Below are 11,384 nucleotides of genomic sequence, written 5' to 3' on the forward strand. Positions count from 1 at the left end.
ATTGAAATCAAATAGATAAAAATAAATCTTACATGATGCATGTTACTCTAGGTGAAAATTTTTGAATTCAATGGTATAAACTTATGTTTTTCACGCTTTCGTTCCTTCAATTGGTATCAGAGCCACTATATTTGCCATTTAGATTGATGTTTATATGATTTAATTGTGTGTTTGATCATGAGATCAAAAGTTCATTGCTGGTTGCAAAGCCAAGGTGGCGGCACAAATGATGAACACCATGGGGTGCATGGTTGATGCACCATAATGGTGTGCAAAGGTAAATGGATGGTGAATGTGCAATTGTTGTATGATCTAAGATCCATTTTATGTCTAATTAAATCGTTTAATTAGAATTTTTATCACACAATTAAATTATGATTCAAATCAGAATTTTAAAAATTGTTTGAATGTGATTCAAATCTGAATTTTAAAAGTTGTTTGAATGTGATTCAAATCTGAATTTTTAAAGTTGTTTGAATCATATTTAAATCTGATTTTTTAAAATTGATTAAATAAAATTCAGATCTGATTTTTTAAAAAATGTTTGAATGTGATTCAAATCTGATTTTTTTAAAAATGTTTGAATGTGATTCAAATATGAATTTTTAAAGTTGTTTGAATGTGATTCAAATCTGAATTTTTAAATTTGTTTGAATGAGATTCAAATCTAAATTTTTAAATTTATTTGACTCATATTCAAATCTGGATTTTTAAGTTGAATATGAGATATTCAATTTAATTTAAGTATGTATATTTTATTTAATTGTTAAATAGTGATATGCATGATAGATGATCATGGACTATAAAAGACCAATGTGATTGGATTTATTTCTTTTATATTTCTTTAGGATTGTAAATTAATTAATTTATTTTAATTTATTTTGGGCATGTATTATTAAGTTTGTAATAATTTTTGGGTTGTAATTTTATTTATTTAAGTTCTTGTAAATTCGCCTTGGTATGCCAAGGATTACTATGTAATATTGGATTGCAAGAAGTTCAAGGAGGTCAAGAGCATTGGTGGGACCAGTGGGAGGAATTCAAGATTAAGTGTTGATTATGTACTCCTTCAGCAACTCTTGTAAAATAAATGAATGAAATGCACCTAGGAATGCCCTGATTCAATTCTTGGTGTGTAACACCCTCCCGGTAGCAACTCCGTACATTCTACTGTTCCGGTGACCGATGTCGGTCCGGACAGCTAGAACGTCCGGAAAAATATTTAAATCAAAGTGAGGGACCATAATTAACTCAAATATTAATAAGAAAAATTTAGGAAAAATTTTAGAAATAAAATACAACCAAGTTAAACGAGCCATGCCTGCCGATGGGTAACCAGAGGTAAGTTGCGGTTCTCGCAGCGAGGAGCCTTAGACCCAGGGGAAAAATTATAAAATAATTTTTGGGACTCCAGAAAAGGGTTATTGAGGTTCCCATGGCATTAGAATGCCAAGAAAATACCTAGAAAAATTTTTCAATCGGTACAGACAATTTTGACCCGTTAAGCCAAACGGAGGGCACTTTGGTCATTTCGCCTTCAGAGGTGATTTTTGGCCGACTTGTCCAGTTAAGTAAATAATTATTATGGTCTAAAATATGAATAAATATTACTAAAAATTAAAGTGAAAATGGGTAGAGAAGAAGAGGAAAGAAAAATGACAATAAATGTCAATTTTGACATCATATGATGTCATCTAAGAGTTTCCCACCAATCACATTTAACCAACCATTTACTTAACCAATAAAAGAGACAAATGGACCTAAAAATTCTGCTCTTCTTCTTCTTCATCTTCTTCCAATACGTGACATCTTCCATAGCTAAGCATATTCAAGCTTTTCAAAGCTTGATTCACCCATTTCTACCCAACAAAATCATAACCTAGCTTCACAAAAAATTAACCTAGCAACTTGAGCAACCTCTAGGCAGCCAAAAGAGGAAGAAAGAAAGGAGTTTGGGTGGCTGGAAATTCTGCCCCATTCAAGGTTAGTGCACATATACACCTAAAGCTCTTTATTTCTATGTTAAAGACTTGAAATAAGTAAGGAATTGTAAGTAAAATGAATAAAAACTATGTGTGTGTATGCCATAAATTTCAGCTGCCCTAAGGAAGGAACAAAGGTGGAGTGTTTTTTATGGTTTTAATGGACTTAGAATGAATTAGAGATTATGTTTAAGGTGTATATACACATAAATAATGAATGGAAGTGCTTAATTAGGTGTATGTGTGAATTATAAGGGAAAACTAGGGTTTTGAGAAGTGAAAAATTGACTTGGCTTAGGAAATTGTTAGAGAACATCTTAATGGTCAATTAGTGACCATTTTAGGTATGTTGACCATGAATTGGACTGAAAAATAGTATAGCCAAGTGAATGTGTAGGCTGCCTTGTTAGTGCAGCAGAGTGACTGAAAATTCAGTCCACTTGGACTACCATAACTTGGGCTGTGTTAGTCCAATTGGTGTTTGGCCAATTGGACATGAAACTAGGCTTATAATGGCACATTTTTGCTGAAGAAACCATGCCCAAAAGACCAAAGCAAGAGGACCAAAACTTGGCCCCAATCCGGACACCCTGCAACTGCCTCTGCAGAATTGACCAAATGAACAGTAACTGTTCATTTGGCCATAACTCACTGTAGATTTGGTCAATTGACCTGAAATTTTTACAGCAACAAGTTAAGACATAGACAAACAACTTTCATGAAGAAACCTACCCCAAATTATGACCAGAACCTAACCCAAATGGCAGTCACAGTTACTGTTCAAACCTACAACTCTGCAGATTTTGATTTGAGCAGTAATTTTGGATGGCTATAACTCTCTCTAGAAAACTCGGATTTAGGCGATTCTTGAACCGATGGAAACCTAAGGTATGGTAGAACATTTCATAAGAAGAAAGTTAGACCAAATTATGAACTTAACTTGGTCAAATTACTAACCAAAGTTGGACCAAAATCTGCCAAAACCAAAAAGTGCAAAGATGAATAAGGCACGTGAACAGTAAACTTATTTTGGCCATAACTTGAGCTACAAAACTCCAAATGGAGTGATTCAAAAAAAGAAATTCAACTAGATAAAATAAGGAACATTTTCTATGAAGGAAGTTTTGTCAAATTCCAATAGTAGATCGACCAATAGAACAGTGCAACTTCGGAGCACCAAAACCGAAAATTGGCAATTTTGCCAAAATGACCTAAGCTTTGAGAAAGTGACCAAAACCAATAAGTTTTAAATGCAAAATGTGGTACATTGGGAGTGTTAAAACCAATGCACCTATGTTCTATGCAAAAGTCAACTTTTTGTTGACTATTGAAGTGAATAGTGACATAAAAACTTGAAATTCAAAAATTGAAGAATTCAAAAGTATCAAATGCCCTAGTAGGCCTAATGTGATTGGTTTGGATAGGTTGGCATGCCAATAGGGTTCTGATAGCAGTACTGCGTATGATGTATGGCTTCATTGCCATTCTGTGATGTGATAGCCTATGACTATACTGATTATGATGTTTTACTTGGCTTTATGCCTTATTGCTTATATGGCTTATCAGCCATTCTATTTGCACACCGGGAGACACATTGTGACCGATGGTGTGACGGCCCGAGATACCTGGTACTCAGTGCTAGTTTACCTGTTTATCCAGTCCGGTCAATTTGTATAGGTTACTTGGGCATGGAAAAGTATAACTGTAATTGAACTGATTGTTAAAGAAAATACGAAAATTAAATATCAGAAATGATTACGATAGAATACAAAGAAACTCAAGATCATGAAGAAAATAAATAAACAAAATGCATGAAGAAGTTAATAGCATAAAACGTAATTAGCCCTCGACTAAACATTAAGTTGGTAATTATTCAGTTTTTATGAAAACAATGGCTAAGAAATTATGATTTTTATTTGCATATTATTTCTTTCTATTTTATTATTTGCACCACTAAGCTTTATGCTTAGCGCGTCGCTTTTGCAACGCGTAGGTACTGAAGATACTAATCGAGAGCCAGTAGACCACAGATTGGGTAAGTCCATCCTGCAGTTCTGCATAGTGTCCATGTCACCTCACAGGCTACAGTGCATTGGTAGGACACTAGGTGTCATTTTGGTATTTTGTAATTGATCTTATTTTCTCATGTGTAAATGAACTTATGAAATGTAATTTGATGCTCATGTAAATAATGAGAATTGTGTTTATAAATGGAAAAGTGAATGTTTATCTGTAATTTATATATGATTATCACATGTGATGAATGATTGAGAAATGAATGGTTGAAAAATGTTGAGATTTTGATAAATGGAATTGAGATGATTGAATATGAATATAGGAAGTGTTTTTCACAGGTTCCGAAGAACGGTTTTCTCCATTTTTAGCCGGTACTCCGCCGGATTTTCTATAAAATTTTCGGAACCTCAAATAAATTACAATTTCAATAAATGAATTATATTTCACAAGTTATATTCAAAACTACGATAAAAATGAATTAAGATAAAATAGAGTGCTCCGACACACTGAATGGCATAACTTGCTCGGCTACACTGTAGTCGGGTAAGGGGTGTCACATTTAGTGGTATCAGAGCGAGGTTTAGGCGTTTCTGGACCTAGATGGACTGCATATCAGGCATTGCATTCATAAGAGTCGAGGTAACACTATTGAAGATCTGTATTTCCTGTTTATTTTAGGTTATGGTATGGAATAAGAGAGTGAAGAGACAATGAGATAGCGAATGGAGATGAGAAGGAGACTGTATTTAAGATGAAAAAGGATGAGTACATAACTGTTTGAGGATAGGATTGAGACTAGGAGAAAGTGAAGTATGATAACACGGAAAGGTGAAGAAAGAAGGAGGTAATAGCTCCTCGACTATTTACACCGGATAAATTTCGAGGACGAAATTTAAATTAGAGGGGAAGAGTTGTAACACCCTCCCGGTAGCAACTCCGTACATTCTACTGTTCCGGTGATCGGTGTCGGTCCGGACAGCTAGATTGTCCGGAAAAATATTTAAATCAAAGTGAGGGACCATAATTAACTCAAATATTAATAAGAAAAATTTAGGAAAAATTTTAGAAATAAAATACAACCAAGTTAAACGAGCCGGTGCCTAAGCGATGGGTAACCAGAGGTAAGTTGCGGTTCTCGCAGCGAGGAGCCTTAGACCCGGGGGAAAAATTATAAAATAATTTTTGGGACTCCAGAAAAGGGTTATTGAGGTTCCCATGGCATTAGAATGCCAAGAAAATACCTAGAAAAATTTTTCAATCGGTACAGACAATTTTGACCCGTTAAGCCAAACGGAGGGCATTTTGGTCATTTCGCCTTCAGAGGTGATTTTTGGCCGACTTGTCCAGTTAAGTAAATAATTATTATGGTCTAAAATATGAATAAATATTACTAAAAATTAAAGTGAAAATGGGTAGAGAAGAAGAGGAAAGAAAAATGACAATAAATGTCAATTTTGACATCATATGATGTCATCTAAGAGTTTCCCACCAATCACATTTAACCAACCATTTACTTAACCAATAAAAGAGACAAATGGACCTAAAAATTCTGCTCTTCTTCTTCTTCATCTTCTTCCAATACGTGACCTCTTCCATAGCTAAGCATATTCAAGCTTTTCAAAGCTTGATTCACCCATTTCTACCCAACAAAATCATAACCTAGCTTCACAAAAAATTAACCTAGCAACTTGAGCAACCTCTAAGCAGCCAAAAGAGGAAGAAAGAAAGGAGTTTGGGTGGCTAGAAATTCTGCCTCATTCAAGGTTAGTGCACATATACACCTAAAGCTCTTTATTTCTATGTTAAAGACTTGAAATAAGTAAGGAATTGTAAGTAAAATGAATAAAACTATGTGTGTGTATGCCATAAATTTTAGCTGCCCTAAGGAAGGAACAAAGGTGGAGTGTTTTTGATGGTTTTAATGGACTTAGAATGAATTAGAGATTATGTTTAAGGTGTATATACACATAAATAATGAATGGAAGTGCTTAATTAGGTGTATGTGTGAATTATAAGGGAAAACTAGGGTTTTGAGAAGTGAAAAATTGACTTGGCTTAGGAAATTGTTAGAGAACATCTTAATGGTCAATTAGTGACCATTTTAGGTATGTTGACCATGAATTGGACTGAAAAATAGTATAGCCAAGTGAATGTGTAGGCTACCTTGTTAGTGCAGCAGAGTGACTGAAAATTCAGTCCACTTGGACTGCCATAACTTGGGCTGTGTTAGTCCAATTGGTGTTTGGTCAATTGGACATGAAACTAGGCTTATAATGGCACATTTTTGCTGAAGAAACCATGCCCAAAAGACCAAAGCAAGAGGACCAAAACTTGGCCCCAATCCGGACACCCTGCAACTGCCTCTGTAGAATTGACCAAATGAACAGTAACTGTTCATTTGGCCATAACTCACTGTAGATTTGGTCAATTGACCTGAAATTTTTACAGCAACAAGTTAAGACATAGACAAACAACTTTTATGAAGAAACCTACCCCAAATTATGACCAGAACCTAACCCAAATGGCAGTCACAGTTACTGTTCAAACCTGCAACTCTGCAGATTTTGATTTGAGCAGTAATGTTTGGATGGCTATAACTCTCTCTAGAAAACTCGGATTTAGGTGATTCTTGAACCGATGGAAACCTAAGGTATGGTAGAACATTTCATAAGAAGAAAGTTAGACCAAATTATGAACTTAACTTGGTCAAATTACTGACCAAAGTTGGACCAAAATCTGCCAAAACCCAAAAGTGCAGCATGAACAGTGCACGTGAACAGTAAACTTATTTTGGCCATAACTTGAGCTACAAAACTCCAAATGGAGTGATTCAAAAAAAGAAATTCAACTAGATAAAATAAGGAACATTTTATATGAAGGAAGTTTTGTCAAATTCCAACAGTAGATCGACCAATAGAACAGTGCAACTTCGGAGCACCAAAACCGAAAATTGGCAATTTTGCCAAAATTACCTAAGCTTTGAGAAAGTGACCAAAACCAACAAGTTTTAAATGCAAAATGTGGTACATTGGGAGTGTTAAAACCAATGCACCTATGTTCTATGCAAAAGTCAACTTTTTGTTGACTATTGAAGTGAATAGTGACATAAAAACTTGAAATTCAAAAATTGAAGAATTCAAAAGTATCAAATTCCCTAGTAGGCCTAATGTGATTGGTTTGGATAGGTTTGCATGCCAATAGGGTTCTGATAGCAGTACTGCGTATGATGTATGGCTTCATTGCCATTCTGTGATGTGATAGCCTATGGCTATACTGATTATGATGTTTTACTTGGCTTTATGCCTTATTAGCCATTCTGTTTGCACACCGGGAGACACATTGTGACCGATGGTGTGACGGCCTGAGGTACCTGGTACCCAGTGCTAGTTTACCTGTTTATCCAGTCCGGTCAATTTGTATAGGTTACTTGGGCATGGAAAAGTATAATTGTAATTGAACTGATTGTTAAAGAAAATACGAAAATTAAATATCAGAAATGATTACGATAGAATACAAAGAAACTCAAGATCATGAAGAAAATAAATAAACAAAATGCATGAAGAAGTTAATAGCATAAAACGTAATTAGCCCTCGACTAAACATTAAGTTGGTAATTATTCAATTTTTATGAAAACAATGGCTAAGAAATTATGATTTTTATTTGCATATTATTTCTTTCTATTTTATTATTTGCACCACTAAGCTTTATGCTTAGCGTCGCTTTTGCAGCGTGAGTACTCAAGATCTTGATCGAGAGCCGTAGACCACAGTTGGGTAAGTCCATCCTGCGATTCTGCATAGTGTCCGTGTCACCTCACAGACTCTGATTGCATTGGTAGGACACTAGGTGTCATTTTGGTATTTTGTAATTGATCTTATTTTCTCATGTGTAAATGAACTTATGAAATGTAATTTGATGCTCATGTAAATAATGAGAATTGTGTTTATAAATGGAAAAGTGAATGTTTATCTGTAATTTATATATGATTATCACATGTGATGAATGATTGAGAAATGAATGGTTGAAAAATGTTGAGATTTTGATAAATGGAATTGAGATGATTGAATATGAATATAGGAAGTGTTTTTCACAGGTTCCGAAGAACGGTTTTCTCCATTTTTAGCCGGTACTCCGTCGGATTTTCTATAAAATTTTCGAAACCTCAAATAAATTACAATTTCAATAAATGAATTATATTTCACAAGTTATATTCAAAACTACGATAAAAATGAATTAAGATAAAATAGAGTGCTCCGACACACTGAGTGGCATAACTTGCTCGGCTACACTGTAGTCGGGTAAGGGGTGTCACATGGTGGCTCAGAATTGAATCCCTTAAAAAGTCCATGATCATACCATATTTATTGCTTATCCATGAATGCATGAGATGTATGGGAATGTATGCTATTATATTATATATGCATGCTAATTGGATAATGTGCAAAGTGAGACCTTAATAGTAATTAGAATGACCATAAAATCTTCCAAACAAATGATTAAGTTGAAAATGCTATAATTAAAGTAATTATAACATAGGCCCTCCATTGGGGCAATTATTTTAAGAAATTTTAAATAGCTGCATAAGATGCAATTAATTTAAGAGATTTTCTTAAGAATAATTGTTAAGCATGAGATGTTGTAAATATGTAAATAGTTTGGTGGCCAATATTGGATGTACCTGAGGACATTAAAATTATTTGCATAATTACTGGCTCAATGGGATTAATTTAACTAAAGCAAGATAAGTCAATAATGGATGTACTTGAGATTTTGAGCATTAGGGGCTAGGAAAAGGATTGAACCTCACATGAGATGTGATGGGCAAGGAGTTGTTCACTTATAGTTTATTGTAATTCCAATAATGGATGTACCTGAGGATGATCAATAGAATTATAAGAATTCAATCACCCACTAGAAATCCATCCAACTAGGATTTCCGTTTTCTACTTTGGAATTTAGGATTCGCTAAGTTAGTGGGAGGACCAATTTGATTAAAAGACCATAATCATTTTGGTTAATTACATAATACATTTACTAATTAATCTGGTTATTTTCTGCCATTAATTTTCTGATAAAAATGAGCACAGAACAACCACCACCATCCAATATCCTTGCAAGCATACTTGATCGCAATAGGTTGACAGGACCTAATCTGTCTGATTGGCTAAGAAATTTGAAACTTGTCCTGAACCTTGAACATATAGGATATGTTCTAGATTCAAATGTTCCTGGTCCCTTACCTCCAAAGGCCACATAAGAGGAACATGAAACTTTAGATAAGTGGAAGGAGCATGATATGAGAGCTAAGTGTTACATGCTTGCTTCCATGAGTAATGAGTTACAAAAGCAGCATGAAAACATGTTGAGTGCGGTGAGATCCTCCTTCACCTACAAGAGTTGTATGGTGAGCACAGTAAGAATGCTAGGTATGAGATATCTAGACAGCTATTCCGTATGAGGATGTCTGAGGGACAGAATGTTAGGGATCATGTCCACAAGATGATTCGGTTGATTGAGCAGTTCGAACATCTTGACTTCAACATGGATTTCCAACTACAGACGGATTTGATCCTTCAGTCCCTTCCTGAGTCTTTTGGGAATTTTGTGACAAATTTCCATATGACTCAACAGGAATGCACCTTAGCTGGTTTACTCAACATGCTGGTTATTGCCCAAAAGAATATGCCGGGCAATAAAGGAAAAGAGGTAGCTTTGATTGCATCTTCTTCTGCTGGAAAGTCTAACAAGAAGAAGGGCAATAAGAAAAAGAAACCTCAGATTCTTGGTCCTTCCAATAAAATAGCTAAACAGAAAAGGAAGACTAAAGCTGATGAAGGCAAAGGAAAGTGTTTCCACTGCCAAAAGGATGGGCACTGGAAAAGGAACTACCCAGAGTATCTTGCTTCTCTGAAGGACAAGAAGGATACACCTTCGGAAGGTATGTCCATATCTTGTTATTTAGATTCTGATGATACTCATAGTTCATCTACAGCTTGGGTTTTAGATACTGGTGCCAGTTCTCACATTTCTAATGATATGCAGGAACTAGCAAATAGTAGCAGCTTGCGTTCTCAAGATATTAGAGTCCGAATTGGCAATGGCTCAACTGTTGAAGCTTTAGCCATAGGATCTAAATCTTTTTACATGTTTGGACATGTTTTGTGTTTGGATAATATTTTATATGTACCTAATGCTTTTAAGAACATCATTTCTATATCTAGTTTGACTAGAAATGGCTATGAATTTCAGTTCACAGATGATGTTTGCAATATTTATTTTGGAAATAAATATGTTGGTTCGGGTTATATGAATGATGGTCTTTATTATTTGGATAATAATGACAAACACAAATTGAATGCAAGAGATCTAAAAGAATGCAATGCCATGGTGAAAACCAACTCAAGTTCAAAATATATTTAGCACTTAACGTTATGTCATGTTGCAGAAGATATGATTGCAAAACTGGAGAAAATGGGGATTCTATCCTCATTGGGCTCTGAGCCTACTCTAACTTGTGAATCTTGCCTTCAGGGCAAAATGACTAGATCACCCTTTGTTGGACAAGGGCTAAGAGCTGAAAATATTTTGGAGCTAATACATAGTGATGTATGTGGTCCATTTAAAGAAATGGCTAGAGGGGGCTTTCATTATTTTATTACCTTTACTGATGATAAATCAAGATTTGGGTATTTGTATTTGATGAAATACAAACATGAATCCTTTAAAAAGTTTAAAGAATTTAAATCTGAAGTAAAAAATCAAACAGGAAAGAGTATTAAAGCTCTTCGATCAGATCGTGGAGGTGAATATTTGAGTACTGAATTTGATGAATACTTAAGAAAGCATGGCATTGTTTCTCAGCTGACTCCTCCAGGAACGCCATAGCTGAATGGTGTACCTGAAAGGAGAAATCGTACCCTATTGGATATGGTACGTAGTATGATGAGCTGTACTGATATGCCAATCTTCTTTTGGGGATTTGCATTGGAATCAGCTTTGAATATTCTGAATAGGATTCCATCAAAATCAATTTCTTCCACACCTTATGAGATATGGCATGAAAGAAAACCAAGTCTTAAACATGCTAAGATTTGGGGTTGTCCAGCTTATATCAAAAAGCTGAACACTGATAAATTGGAGACCAAATCAGAAAAAGGTCGATTTGTTGGATATCCAAAAGATAGTTTTGGATATTATTTTTATTTGCCTACTTCACAAAAGGTTGTGATAAGTAGAGATGTTACATTTCTTGAACAACAATTTGTTCAAGAAGGAGGCAAAGGAAGGCAAATAGAGTTAGAATTGGAGAATTCTGACCAACCAACAAATCAGATGGATATAGATCCATCTAATCAACCTATACCCATTGATGAAACATCTACAGC

Source organism: Hevea brasiliensis, chromosome 11, assembly GCF_030052815.1.
Source record: "Hevea brasiliensis isolate MT/VB/25A 57/8 chromosome 11, ASM3005281v1, whole genome shotgun sequence".
Taxonomy (NCBI): Eukaryota; Viridiplantae; Streptophyta; class Magnoliopsida; order Malpighiales; family Euphorbiaceae; genus Hevea; species Hevea brasiliensis.